The 16,531-nt window shown below is 41.8% G+C and overlaps 1 long non-coding RNA gene across 1 annotated transcript in view; it reads left to right on the top strand.

The window, feature by feature from the left end:
* The window catches only part of LOC122798592, an 882,597-nt gene that overhangs the window by 202,601 nt on the left and 663,465 nt on the right, over positions 1–16,531 (top strand). The window lies entirely within an intron of this gene.

Genomic DNA, 16,531 nt, shown 5'->3' on the forward strand with positions numbered 1-16,531 from the left:
CAGGAAGCAGACCAGCCCAGTCCAGAACACCGCTATAAACCAAGCAAACACCTACCCCGCTGTTTTTTCCACACTCTACACCACCGGTGTATACAAGCAGGGAAATCTTAAAACCAAACCTACAAAATGAGAAGGGCTGCAGCAGGCAACATTAAACAACATGTGCAAGAGGCTGAGGGTGGTGAGGATGTCAATGCTACCAAACAACCCACAGTGAGGAGACAGAGAAGAGTGTACAGACCAAGGGTAACCTATCAGGGGCTACATGAGCTGGAGATAGGGGAGTGCTTAGAAAGACCTTAGAGTGGTTAGAAAGACCTTCTACATTGCCCACCTGATCATGAAGGGATTCACATCCAGATCTAGTGAGGTCATTGTTCCCCTGTACTCTTCACTTATCAGACCAATGATCGAGTACAATGCCCAATTCGGGTTGTATCTCGCCCGACATCTGCAGAATTTGGAGAGACCCCAAAAGTTTCTCACCAAAAGGATAAAGGGACTCCAAAATCTGTCATATGCTGCCAGATTGAAGAAACTCCAGCTCTATTCAGTCGCATACCGTCTGCTCAGAGGTGACATGTGCCTGACATACAAGGCCATGTCCAACCCGGAATTAATGGACATGCTCCACCTCAAAAAATCCAAATCCACCAAAACTACTAGAGCAAGCAACTTAAACCTTAGCACGGATATAAATAGGACGTGCTGGAGGGATAGATTTATCACTCAGAGACTCCCTATGCTGTGGAATATAGTCCCGGTCCATGTGAGGCAGAGCACCTCGCTGGCTCTGTTCAAGAGAAATCTTGACCTGTGGATGGGAGATCGTAGGTTTACCCCGGGAATCATCTCTGTGTCACTGCTGGACAGAGGCACAACAAACTAATGGGTACAGTATTTTTTCATATAAGGGGTGGCGTAAGCCACAAAAATTTGGGCTAGGCTTATAAATGCCTTGGGGCAGATAGCCTAGTATAAACCTATGAACCTATGAACCTATAGGGTGGACAGAGACCTCCTACAGCAAATCGTTGAGCTGTGCAGGCCACACCTGACCAACACATTGGCTGATGGGAACCCATCCCAGTGGATACCAAGGTATATGTAGGCCTAGATATATTAGCCACAGGTACCTCCCAAACTACAACTGGGGATAACATGGGCATCTCATAGGCATCAGCATCCAGATTATTCCACAAGTTCCTGGATGCCATGTCAGCACATGCCAGTGAGCACATATATTTCCTCAACACACGTGAGGTGTTGACCCACAATATGCATCTTTTCCACCAAACAGCTAACTACCCTGGGGTAGTGGGTGCTGTAGACTGCATGCACTTACGCATCAAAACACCAGCCAGTGAGCAGGGTGGGGCCTACCTCAACCACAGGGGCATCCCCTCCATCAACCGCCAGGTGGTATGTGATGCCGAGGGTATTATACTGAATGTGTGTGCTGGCTGCCCTGGAAGCTATGAAGATTCACACATATGGCAACTGACACAGCTGTACCACAGATTTGCTGATGTGGACATCCCCTACGGTCACCTAGTGTAGGGGCTGGGTATCCACTGGAGCCGTGGCTGATGACACCCATCAGAAATGCACACACACCTGAACAACAACACCATAATGATGCACACGCGCAGGCCAGACATATAATAGAGCATGTGTTTGGGATGCTCAGGTCACGATTTCAGTGTCTAGACACATCCGGTGAAGCCCTGCAGTACTCACCAGCTACATGTACCCAGATAGTAATGGTATGTGCTATGCTACACAATATGATCCTGTGGAAACAGCTGCAGCAGGAAGAGCATAGGTCAGGACCACACAGCCCCCCACCAATGCCAAGGCCTGTACAGGTACAGAGTGACATGGAAGAGGAACAACCTGAGCTTGCTCCAGTAGGCAGAAGGGGGCATGCCCAGTATGCCCTGGCCTTGGCAAAGAGGCAATTCATAGCATATGGACTGACATAGTAAGACCCCAGGGAATGACACCTCTCTGACTCACACAGACAGTAAACGGGATGCCAAACATGACACTACTTGTGCCCAACCATGTATAGGGAGTGTACTATGTGCATCCAACATAGGCAGCCCTCCAGCAACATCCTCAAGTCTGGCACACCCACAAGGTCAGTCAATCAACCTACCAATTGTCAAATGGAGTAGAATGTGTTTTTATCTGTAGCTATGGTATGGATGTGAACATGCAAGGGAATTGGGTGGTAGGATGTCAAGGCAGCAGAGAGTAGACACCCATAGTGGCAGCATGAAATCTGTAACACATACTGGAGTCACCATAGTAGCCAATACTGCACAGGGTGACAAAACCCACTGCAGGAAATGGCCTGAGCAACAGGGGAGTCCATAAGAGCCACACATACCAGTCATGAAGGATCACATACTCAGCAACAATCTCAGCCAGCAGGACAGGTGAAGACAAACACAAAGAAATGCTGTACTATGGCCTCGGAATGTGCCCTATGGTTAACCCCTCCCCCAGGCCTACACAGACAGACCACAGCAGGCCAGGCAGTTGGATGTTTGTGAAGGCTAGGAGGTCAGACACTAATATGTAGGTAAACAAAGCTAGGATCTGTACTACACTGGTAAGCCCTAGCCAGCAGGATAGGTAAGACTACAGACTGAAATGGAGTACCTGACTTACCAGTACAGTCCTAGCAAATGTGTACAAGTGTCAGGTACGCCCCCCCCATCCAACGGGTCTATATTATAACATCGAATTTTATAAACATCGAATGTTATAATATCTAACCCGTAATGTTGAACGCTGAAAACAGCGAAGGTGCAGGACACCGAATTCTTTCCCAGAGAAAGAATTCGGTGGGCCGCTGCTGTGGCTTCGCTGTTTTCAGCATTTGATATGTTGGAACATTACTGGTCGGGTTCAGGTAAGTGTGCGATTGTGTGTAGGTTAGAGTTAGGGGGCGGGTTAGGTGAGTTAGGGTTAGGGCGCGGGTGAGTGTGCGATAGTGACGGACCTTAGGGTTAGGGTTGGGTTAAGGTAAGTGAATAGCTAGTAGTGTATGTAAAGTTTAATTTAGATTTAGGTGAAGGATTTTAAGTGTATGTGTGTGGATTGCTGTTTTTTTGTATGTGTTTGTGTTGTGTGTATGTTTCTCGGAATAGCGATTTTTTTAAATTTGCTATTCTGACTGTTCGATGTTTTCAGATTTCAGTGTTTGGGGTTCAATATTATAACATTTGATGTTAAAGAACTTCGATGTTATAATATAGACCCCATCCAACGTACACATAGAGTAACAGTCACGTGTGCCCCCCCCCCCACTCCTGTGCAGAACAGTAAAAACAGTCAGGTGTCCCCCATCTGCTACGCAGAAATGTAGCAACAGTCAATGGCAAATGACCGATGGATACCCTGCAGACACAGCATGCTACCTGTTGATGTACAACAAAAGGTCAGCAGTGCAGTACAAACAACCTGGACATGGTCCACACATCCAACACAGATGCCCATACTGGGCATGCTCACACACTTAGAGGAATGAAGGCAATGTCAGTCAACAACATACTTAGAGGTCATACTGGGCATGCTCACACACGTAAACACACGAAGGCCATGTCTGCAAACACCTGTGGACCAGACATTTCTGGAAGTTGCAGTTCTCAGTGTGAACACGTCAGTATGCACCACTCTTGCCTTGCACACACAGTGGATAGGAATGCAGACAAATATGTAAGGACAACACATTATAATAAGTCACAGGCACACAGGCATAGATATGTGGAAGAGGGTGACCATGACAAGGAGCCATGTGGGCCTGTCCCAACTGGCACACAGCCTAAGGGCCCCCAACACATGAGGTGCAGATGTAACCCACTGTGGATACAAGCCACCAGTACCTGTCAGCATGACAGATTATGTGGTGTACGTGCCAGCTATGCAACAAGACTGTACAAGGAAGCAGGCATCTAGTAGCTGTATATACGCACCTGTGACATATGACCCCATGTGAGCCCGCATGTGGCATGTCAACCCCTTCATGAATGGGGTATGGTCCATGCACACACTGCCCTCCCCATAGCAGTAGTATGACTAGCCTGCTGAGGTCATCCAATGTGAATTACACCTTTGGGAGAGCTATAGCTCAGTAAAATGCATGGCGCGTCCCATAACTGCATACTGCTGTAGTGACAGAGTAGTTAGGTAGTAGTACCAACCCCAGACCTGTCAATTGTGTGAGTGTGTGTTTGTGTGTCTGCCTGTCTGCCTCTGACTGTGTAGAGTGAAATGCTTGTTAGGCTACTCACACTCCGTGCAATACATATATTCAACTTTGGCAAGGCTGCTGATGTCACTCACCTAGAAGTACACCTCTGGGAATAGGATAGCCCCTTAATTGCCGTGGCATGTATTGTAACTGCGTACTGCTGTAATATAACAAACTAGTCAGGTTGGTGTTCAAACCCCAGCCCTGGCAACTGTGTGAGTCTATGTGTGTCTGTTTGTCTGACTGGGTAGAGCGCAATGCCTTTTAGGCTACTCACACCCCATTTAATACAAATACACTACTTTGTCAAGGCTGCTGATGTCACAAATCTAGAAGTACACTTCTGGGAAATTGTGAACCCAGTAATCGCCATGGTGCATCCTGTAACTGTGTACTGCTGTAGTGTGATAAACTAGTTAAGAAGGTGTTCGAACCTCTGCCCTGACAATTGTGTGTGAGTCTATGTGTGTGTCTTACTGTGTAGAGAGCAATGCTTCTTAGGCTTCTCACACTCCATACAATACAAATACACTACTTTGCCAAGGCTGCTGATGTCACTCATCTAGAAGTACTCCTCTGGGAAATTGATAGCCTAGTAATCGCGATGGTGCATCCTGTAACTGTGTACTGCTATAGCGTGATAAACTAGTTAGGTAGGTGTTTGAACCCCAGCTCTGGCATCTGTGTGTGTTTGCATATGAGTGTGTGTCTGACTGGGTAGAGAGCAATGCTTTTTTAGGCTACTCACACTCCATACAATACAAATACACTACTTTGCCAAGGCTGCTGATGTCACTCATCTAGAAGTATGCCTCTGGGAGATTGATAGCCTAGTAATCACCGTAGCATGTTCTGTAACTGTGTACTGCTATAGTGTGATTTAGAATGGTGGTAGTGTTCCATTTCCATCCATGCCAGTTCTGGATGTGATGTGTGTGTCTCAGTGTCTGTGTATGCATTATAGGCTACTCACTCACAGTACATTACAAATCCCTTCTTTGGTAGTCCTGCTGATGTCATTAATTGTGAAATACACCTTTGGGGAAAAATAACTTCAGTAATATCTGTGGCACGTAACATAACTGCGTAGTGCTAGTAAACCAACTAAGTAGGGGTTCTACTCCCAGACATGACAGGTGTGTGTGTGTGTGTGTGTGTGTGTGTGTGTGTGTGTGTGTGTGTGTGTGTGTGTGTGTGTGTGTGCGTGTAAAACTCGTATCCTGTGTAGAGGTGGTTGTGAGTCTGTGGGCAATGAGGAGGGGTTTTGCTAATTTCATTTATGGTGGCCCTACTATATATCACAATGTCAACCATACAGGGATAAGAGATGTAAATGGCTGAGATGCTGGGGTGCAGAGCCATACCCATACATGTGACATCAAGGCCTGCTAATCAGAGTTAGCAACCCCACTGTGCCTTCACATGTGACTCACAATGGACATACATTGCCTGACAACATGGCCTGTATGGACAGATGACAGTGGCATCAAGAAATGCTGTTAGCATGCTATCAATGTGGGTGCAGGGTAAATCTGCTGACCAGTACCACTCTCTGCCACACATGGGCAAGACTGGTACATCTGATGGTAAGTTGTGTTCACGGCATGGGCCAGACACCCCAGGTACAGTTTCACATGTCACTGTACATGCATGTGGGAGGTGTGTACATCCTAGACACCATCCAAGTCATGGACTAAGGAACACATACATAGCAAGTGATACACAGCATTGGCCACACACAATAGTCACCCAGGTGCCTGGAAAATGGATGCAATACCCACCTGTGCAGTCAAATGCAGACGCTACACACCTGTGCCAAAATGCAGACCATAGTTATGTGGACTGATGCCAAGGTATACCCAATGCCTACCTTGTATAGCCTGCTGGCACTGTTGGCCACCACACACCCATGCAGACATGCACCCGTGCATGTCCGAACTGGACCCTGTGTGTTCATGTGTGTGTTGTATGGTGCATATGTCCACATCCACATGCACTACTCCTTCCAAGGCACAGTGAAGCATGCTGCCTTATGTCTGACACCCCCTCATACTCACTGCCCATATGACCTCCGTATCACCCGTGTGGTGCATGTCTTCCCTGCACATTAATGTGTTGTGGCAATCCCAATAATGATGGGTTGCACTCCTGGCCCTGCCAAGTGTGTTAATGTGTATGTGTCCCTCTGTGAGTGTGCCTGTGCTGATGCTGACACCTGTTCATGCAGACAGGCACGTGCACATCACCTATGGTATATCTACCGTATCCCTGTTGCAGATGTCACTCACCATCACATATATGTTTTGAGTGCTCCCCACCAGATAACCCATGTGGCACATCCAATAACAGCATCAGACTGTGACAGCACTACATGACTGTCAGATGCTTGATACCCTGTGCTGGTAGGTGTGTGACACAAACATGCATCGGTTTTATCCTCCCACCCCTCCCTGACATGTATTTGCCTCTGTCTGCCCTCTCTAGTGGATGTGGAGGCCCACATCTGCATTGATTAGGCAGCATCATGTGTATTTAACATAATGCTCATGATCATCTGATGGCCTCTGCAGGAATTGCAGGCCTTCCCTAGCTGATTGCATGTGGAACAGGTGTGGTAACATTCCCATAGCCAAATTGCATGGAAACGCATTCCACTACCTGGGAACATCCTGGTGGTGTTGGCCCTTGTCTGTCAGTGTGAGCTGGAGCTAGAACTGTCATTTGGCAAACAGCATTTCAGATGGGTTGGAGATTTACCTCTAGCAACATACACTGTGGGAAGAGGGCAACAAACAGGAGGGGGATGTGCCTGACTTGACTACGAACTGTAAGTGCTGCTATACTGCATATGGAGTAATGTTAGATTAACAGTGTTTGTCTGGATATGCCTGTCATACATGTTGCAATACCTACCATGTCAGTTCCATGTATATCAGGAATCCTCATCTGCAGGCTCATCTGCAGACTGGGCAGTGTTGTGCCTTTGGTGTCATGCGTTGGCCACAATGCATCTATCTGTGGAATGCAGAAGGTACTGTGAGGATTGCAGTCTGTTGATGGTGGAGGCTATGACAGTTACTGACTACAAATCTTTCATTCACAGCAACATGTCTATACTGGCCCTGTGTATGTGCTGTCAGCCACACCTCTGTCAACCTTTGTACATATGTCGTGCATGAAGTGGTGCATATGTGCTATGCACCGTAAATAGTGTCAATATATCTGATAACACGCCAGTGATATATCAGAGTGCTACACATGTCATGTACAGTAGGGGTTACACTTAATGCCATACCCTGGAAATCCTGTGGATGTTTGTACAGTACTGAGTCTGTGTAGTGATGGTGAATGTCAGCAGTGTGTGTATTGTTAATATGTATTATGGCCTGTGTACAGACTGTGGTAGATGTCATTGTTCTAGCTCCCCTTCTATCTGTTGTTACATGCTGCCCCACTGTATGGTACCGTATTACTTTACATGTGTGTAAGGCCACACACACACATGTCCCATACCACAGACAGCCATCAGACTGGACTGTGTAGCAGCCCAGTATATGTAGGGTCATTCTGTGAGTGGCACATATGAGGATGGTGTAGGACAGATAGTCCATATACTGTACTATTATACTAGCATACCATATGTGGCTGCGGCTGTGTTCACATTGGTTGTGGTTATGCACTGTCACACAGGTGTATCCTACCCTGTGCTGTAACATGGCTGTCAAGCCTGCTATATATGCAGGTACTGCACCATGATAACCTTAGGATGTCTGTCAGTAGCCAATGGCACACATGTTATGAGGAGATGTCACTTTCCACACACACCGTGTCTGTGACAACAATCCCAATGACAGTAGCAAATGTCTATTAATATACCAGCTATACATACCAGACATCCCCCTGCACTACTACATTGGGACTATAAGGGCTGGAGTAGGGCTGCACTCCATGTCCAGGTCATATGGTGGGACGATATGGACATGTACGTATCCAGATAGGCATATATCTATATCTATATATATATATACATATATATATATATATATATATATATATATATATGTGTGTGTGTGTGTGTGTATATGAGTACACATGTGTAGTACCTCCAATTACCACTGTCATGGCAACCACCCACTATGAATCCCTACATCATGTGGGCATATTCCCTGTACATTCCCTGTGTGATGGACATCCTTCCTGTGTGTGGGCATCAGTGTTACAGACAGCAGGTAACAATACCTCTTACAGGAGAACCTGCACACTCAGGGCAGCCACATATATGTAGGAGGATCAGGACATCCAGACAGACTGTGAGTAGAGTGGTGTAATGCTTTGCATAGTACTGGGGTTACAGGGAGTGCGTGTGTGTGTGTGTGTGTGTGTGTGTGTGTGTGTGTGTGTGTGTGTGTGTGTGTGTGTGTGTGTGTGTGTGTGTATGCATAGCTCACTACTGTGGGTCTATCCTCTAGCTGGACAGAGGTGTGCCTATCATGTGTTGTCTTTCCACCACACAGGTCCTGTGTTGGATATTACACTGGCAGTGTGTGTGTTGCATGCTAGCAGTACATGGCTATATCCATCTGTGTACCTGATGTCGTATTCCTGCATAAGGGTATGTTCCAAAACATCCTTTAACACCAGCATGTTCCAGGGTGTTTTACTGCAATATTGCGGGTATGGCCCTGCATTCCTGTCTTTGTCCTCCACATATATGGCAGCCTTTGTCCTGCTGTGATGCAGGTATGGGTTGTTAGGTAATGGCCTATCAGTAACCACTGCTAGCATTCTTACTATCATCCCAGTCATAGTGTGGAAACCCACAACATTTGTTGGCCAGGGACCATACATGTGACAGATACATTGACATTACCACAAGTAATGAATGTCCCCCTAGGCCTTGACTACAGGGTATAATTGGAGGCTGCTAAACTACATCTGATATTGTTGACTGTTATGTATCGTGCAGGCAAATCGGTTGTCAACTGTTGTACGAATTGAAGGGCTTAGCCTGGACACCATAGTATGATATATATCCGCACTGTCTGCATCAACTGTTTTGTGTGGGCCTTGCATCCATCACTGGTTATATACATCAACATCCATGTGCTGTCAGTTAAGGCATGCATTATTGTATGGTACACAAATAAACGTTGTCTGCGTATACATACCTGTGTGTCGTGTCATATCCTTTGAATTGTGAGTGGGTATATGTGCAACGTAAGTATCCCCTTTGTGGGGCTGGTTGCCACACCACACATGTCACAGGTGCCGGTTACAGGGCTTGTGGCTGGGAATATAAATTGCACCCAGTATATGTATGGCTACTAATATTGTTTGTCTGTGTATATGTGTATGTACCCATATATCTTATCTATATCTATATCTATCTATATATATATATATATATATATATATACATATAAACCTGCACATGTCAATGTATGGATGTGTGTGCATATCTGTACCGTTATAATGTGTAGCCCTTCAACATAGTACATTCCCTATGGTACAATGGCGTATCTGCATGATATGTTACATTTATTGGCCTGACATGTACAGATGACACGGATAACTGTTGGAGCATTGTAGCTGTGTTGTGGTGGGTCCTGCTGTCAAGTACTGCAAGTGATGGATATTGGGTTGCACAGCATATACATTAGGGCTGGGGGGAGTTACATTGCAGTAATTACCAGGTGTCCGTCATGTGTGCCCCCACCCCCATTTACTGTGCTCATGGTCTGTTATGTAGTACGGAGTGGGCCAGGAGTCTGTTCCCATGTGGAAATCATATACACATGTCTATCTGTATATACATATATATATATATATATATACATATATATATATATATATATATATATATATATATATTTTTTTTTTTTTATGTATATCTGCATAAGTACATATGTTACACCCCCATATATAGTGGTATAGTGGTTTAGAACTGGACATTGATATAGCTCTAGCTATGTATATGCATCTATATATATATATATATATATATATATATATATATATTATATATATATATATATATATATGTATGTATATATATATATATATATATATATATATATATATATATATAGCTATATACACACTGAACATATTAATCTATCTCTGCATGATTGCTGTTATATGGTTATTTGTGAGTCATACATACTTGTAGACATGTTCCTATATCTAAAATAAGGCTCCTCACCAACAATGTCTTTGAGTTGTGAATCAACTAAAAGTAGATTCCAGTTCTTGTTCAAAACCTCTCTTATACTGTTTATATCTTGTGTATAACTAACAGAAAATCTAACTGGTGGATTCCTGAATTCAGGACATATATTAAGGACATTCTCCACTGAATATAGTTGTGAGAAATATGGTTTAGCAATACCATTCCTCAGCTCCAAAACACCTTCAAAGTGGGAAGTGATCTCATCTGGCCTATATGCTCTCTCTCTCTGTCTCTCTATATATATATATATCTACATTACTATATACAGATATATCTGTATATGTATGCATACATGTATATATTTATATATTGCTGTCTATATATATCTTACAACATATGGGTATATGGGTGTCTGCATATGTATATATCTATATGTGGGTATGTATATGTATTCTGTCTCTGTATGTATACATTTGTACTACGGAGAGGGAGAGGTATATCTCCATGTAGCTATGGAGAGATATACACACACACACACATACCTCTACATATATACATCTACATCTGGTTATTCTGTTCTTTGCTGTGTAGATTAGACTTTGCTGCAATGGGACTCATAGTGGGTGTGATTGCTCGTTGGGCAACACCTCTGCCCAATAAACACTTTTGCTTACATCCCTGGGGCTGTCTGTATAGACCCACTTCAGCCAACACCTGCACACCTAGACTCATAACTAGCTACCCATAATTCCTCCACCCGCACCTCCTCTACAGCACCCATCCTTACTCTGGGTGCAGGTCGGGTCTGAACACACCACTACATGCTGCCCACTCTCTACTTCACGGGACCCATGTCATATGTTGTCTCGACCCATGGGTCATCAGGCTTTCCCACCCTTGTATTCCGGGTATGTACACACCCTGGCCAGAATGGTCGTTGCGCCATTTCCTCCCATAATATGTCAATTTTTGGGGCATCCCGCAAGGGACACTCCTGTCTGTGTTCCAAGATTAGATTTCATGGGTTCACTGTGTACCCCCCTGGTTGTATCCTGCCTGTGGTCTGAGGAGCAGTGAACTATTTACATTGTTTGTGGGTTTGTGTGTATTTTTCCTCTGTCTGGCTGGGGGGGCTGCTACGTGTTACATGATTCTTGCTTAGGCCCCTCACTTCCATTGGCATAGCCTGTGAACATATGTCATTCTTGTGTGCTGTTTCCTATCATAGCTATATATCTGTGTATATCTACATGCACAAACACACGCATATATATATATATATATATATATATATATATATATATATATATATATATATATATATATATATATATACATATTGCTGTATATATATCTAAATCCATGTGGGTGTATGGGATGTATGGACTTAATCTCACTTATCTAATGCTATGATGGCTTAGTGGTTAACTACTGTGACTATAGTGTACAGGGTCCAGGGTTTGAGCCTTGCAGAGGCAGTTTATTTTGTTGCTGGGCAGAACATGGGCCATTGGATCCAGAGTGATTAAGGCACTTTAAAGCGGTTGTAAGCGGGTTTGTGCCACGGTAAGCACTACTAACCCCCGGATACAGTTTCTTACACTCAGCTTCTAATTTGCTTAATCTGTGTAGGCAATGCTTACCCCTGCGCAAACTCACTTCGACACGCTTACCACTGCTTATTTGTGCTTAAACCTGCTTACTAGTGCCTTATTCATTATGACACTGACACTTCACATCTGCATTTCATGCAGTACTCCAGTTCACATTTAAATGTTATTATGTAGGTTGTACAGCATAACGATGTAAATATATGTTCATATACAGTTTTCAAATGGAAAATATGTGCTGCAGTGGGACTCGAACTGGGAATGCCTGCTCGTTAGGCGGATGCCCTAACCATTCCACTATTGCTGTGCTGTTTCATTTGCATATATATTCCTTGTTATCCTCTTCAACCTTTTCAGCTGCTTTAACCGTAGCTAAGTGATGGGCAAACCCACGCACGTATGGTTAACTGTACTTGGGTTTTAAAAAAATAAATACAAGGGTTTCTTCATTTTATTTCAATGTACTGTTGCTATTGAACACTTGGGGACTGCTGGTGGAGATATGCGGACACCTATGAGCGATTTTGCTCATTTATTTACACTTTCATCTGTTCTGCTGTGCAGGGGCATGTTTATTCTGAGAGCTCTACTCTCAGATACGCCCCCTGCACTCATCCATGCTCAGTGTAGAATTTGGAGCTCCGGCAGCGTGCCTTCATTATTATGCATGGCGTGCTGCTGTCATCCTCTTAAACTGCCGCTTATGTGCAGGACTAGTTTAGTCCCGAATGGCAGATTAGTGAATCCAGGGCTGGCATATTGCTCATTCAAGCAGATTTCCAACATTTTCTTATCTCTCATACTCTATGAATGTCATGATTGTTGGAGTAAGATGTTCTTTAGGCAATATCAGCTAAAATACATTTGAATTTTTTATAATGCGCAACAGTCCTACATCACAATGAATGTTTGTTCTATGTGATGAGTCACAATATTGTCTCTTGGGGCATATAACCATAACCTGCATATATTTGTTGCCCAAACAAAAATGTTTTATATAGACATAGCAAATGATGTAACTTCACCTCTTATTCTATTAAGTACAAGGTGTCATAGGTCAACCCCCAGTTCTTTTTACAGAATATGAAATGAAACATGCAGGCATATGTCTAGAAAGAGAAAGCAAAATTATTGATTACTTTAAAGTATAATTTTTGATGAAGACATCTTTATGTTCCCACATCTAGTGTATGCCATGATGCTAGCAAACACGTTTGACTAACGCAAATATATGATGAAATTAACAGTTGTAATACCTTGAAGGCTGCAAAGTGAACATAAACCTTTCAGGCATCTAGTACATTGGCAGTAATATGTATTTCCAGTAGTGAGAGAGAAGAAAAATAAATATATCTGGCATTAACTCACTTGACTGTCAACAAGTAACATATTTTGTATTGTTCCTGCAAAATATGGCTAATTTACAAATGATGTCTTTTCCTGTGTACCTGTCTTTGAGGGCATCAGAGTTTAATTCTTTAAATTGAATTTACAGTGACTAGTCTTAATTACAAATATGGTTAAAGTTGTTTGTAATCTGTTAATCAAGCAGTTTATACTTGGCTTTAGTTATTTCATTAGCGACAGTACTGTATAGTTATTTCCAATAAGTAGTAGAAATGTGGCCGTGATACAGCTGAAAGTTTCCTTTTCTAACAATTATGAGGCAATGCAACTGGGAGGGTGGGCAGTTCATTAAATAATAATGTTAGGACTGGCAAGAGATTGAAATGACAAATGTATTGAATAACCCATTTTTAAAAAAATATATATATATCCGTAGTAAGACAATACAATGTCAACATAAGGAGCCTAGTGTATTGGAACACTACAATGTGAAAATAAGGGGCACGGTATATTGGAACACTACAATGTCAAAACAAGAAGTACAATGTAGTGGAATACTACAATGTCAAAATACAGTAGAGAGTCGATTATCCAAATGTTGATTATCTGAAATGTCAATTATCCGAACCCAATCTTTCAAAATTTTTGGATAGGAAAAATCATAAAGTCTGAATATGTATATGTATTAGATTGTGTATGTTCTTGAACTCGTAGCCTGCTTGTATGTGAAAAATATTCTTTATTGTACACTGGACTTGCTGAATGGTTGAAAAGTGTATTCCCTGAGTGCAGAAAAAACAACATTTTAGACGTTTTTTATCCAATTCAATGTATGTTTGATTATCCGAACTACCCTTGGTCCCAATTAGTTTTGATAATCGACTCTCTACTGTAAGGAGCACAGTATACTGGAAAACTAAAATGCCAAAATAAGGACCACTACAATGTAATAATAAAGAGCACAGTGTATTGGAACACTAAAGTGTCAAAATAAGGACCACAGTGTATTGGAACACTACAGTGTCAAAGTAAGGAGCACAGTGTATTGGAACATTAGAGTGTCAAAATAAGGATCACAGAGGCTTGTCTACTGTGGTGGAGAAATGCTGATTCATCCAAGAAAATGAATTGTTAGAAATCAAGTAAGAGAAAAACTCTGGGAATTAATGTCAGCACATCATCTTGTTGAAATTTTTAGAACATTCTGGAGACATGGCATTCAGAAGCTTTCTTGTCAGTTCACGTAGATGTTAGGATATGTCAGCACAGAAAGCTCACAGGTAGAAATTTTTATTAATTTAATTTATTGTATTTGTTTGCTTGTTTGTTTGTATTTGTTAACTGAGTGGGTGAGCTGGTGTGAGGAGTCTTTTCAGTAACAATGTGGACCAAAAAGATATAGACAAGATATATTAAAATACATATTAAGATTTATTTGGTTCCTGCAGTACACTTATATAGCAGTACACAGTATGATTTTAGAGAGCAGCACTTTTCTGAATGATGTATTAGGGTATGCAAAATCATTATTATGAGTCTATAAACGATGATAATCTATTTATCCACCTAGCCAAAGGTCTGCAATGATAACAATAAGATTAGCTGAGACGTAATAAAGGCAAGTACATGGCTTAATTCTCAACTGTACAGATTTTTGCAGAATGTCCAGATTTTTTCCTCGTATATTTGGAGTGTTCCTCCTAAAATTGGTACTTTCCTGGCAAATAGCTGAGGGTTGAAGTCATTAAATAATGACAAACATTAGAGTTTAAGACTCCAAATCCTTCAGAAAAGTCATGCTAATGCAAAACCTATTATTCTATCAACTTTCTAAGTTTGTAAGACCAATATTTAAAATCTGTCCCTATTTGTGCCCCCATCATTTTAGGCTTTGTCCAGATTTTTTGTTCTAAGAGGTTGAAAGGTATGGTGCATGGGTAATTTGGAGATTTCATTTGAAAATGTTCAGAAATGTATTTTTTGCGGTCTGTAATTTCTACTTTGCTATCTTCCGTATTTTATCAGTAGTTATGCATTTGCAAATATTCATTAGAACATCCTTCCTAAGTAAAACTATTGGATCAGAGGTTTCATTTATAGGTGAGTTGTTTGTGTTAGTAATAAAGATAGTAATGGACTAGCCATTATCAGTGAAGCAAGAACATTTGTATTCATTCTTCAAGTGGACTTTTAGTCTTTAGTTTTTCCCCAAGTGGACTGTTGCTTGTTTTTCTTAGTTCAAGTCATTCCAACGTGCAGAAGATAGTTTTGTGTTTTTTTCTGATACTGTTAGATTAGAGGGTGACCATTTTGGTATCCTGGATGCTTAGGGAGTAGTTAGATATCTAATTTTGTAGCTTATTTCTTTAAATGAGCAGTAGCTATTTTTAATTAATTTAAAAGTAAATGTGTTCAAAAGGAAATATCTCTTGCACTGAATGACAACCAGTTAGCTTTGGTTCTTTTGTAATGGAATTTTCAATTATAATCTTAAAGTGTTATTTTGTACAGTTTTTAGGCTACCTGTGTTTTGTGGTGAGATTAAGAAAAGTTGTTAGACCATTTTCCAGTGTGGTAATAAATACATTCAAGGTCAAGATTTAACTTGTGTCATGTATAACAATAGCAACAAGATTATAGAAGCTTTTAGTTGGTCTGGTACTTTGCGGGCTTAAGTTTCTGCATGGTTATGAACTGAAAGCATATGCAATTTAATTAAGCCTAGATATTTTTATTTTCTAACTTTTGGAAAGAACACTTTTTGTGGGCCAGTTATAAAAAAGTGTTCAGATTAGCAAAGTCTTTGAAAGAACCCTAGCAACAAAACATTTATTTTTTGTTGTTAATTTATTTATTTACAATTACTTATTAACATTTGTCAACTGGACAATTTTAGCCATTTTCAACAGAGGCCTGGGGAGAAAAGCTCCACAAATAAAAGTACAGGAAATACATATACATAGATGATAACTGACATCATATTACAATACACTGTATATAGACATAGACTAATATAAATATTAAAACAGATGGGACATATAGGATAATACAAATATGCCATTATTAAAACAAGGAAAATGCAATATCATGTAGCAAAGCAAATGTTAAAGTGGAGCATTCAGACAGCGGATAAGGAGCAAG

This window comes from Protopterus annectens, chromosome 1.part0 (assembly GCF_019279795.1).
Source record: "Protopterus annectens isolate FY-2018-M chromosome 1.part0, PAN1.0, whole genome shotgun sequence".
NCBI classification, from domain to species: domain Eukaryota; kingdom Metazoa; phylum Chordata; order Ceratodontiformes; family Protopteridae; genus Protopterus; species Protopterus annectens.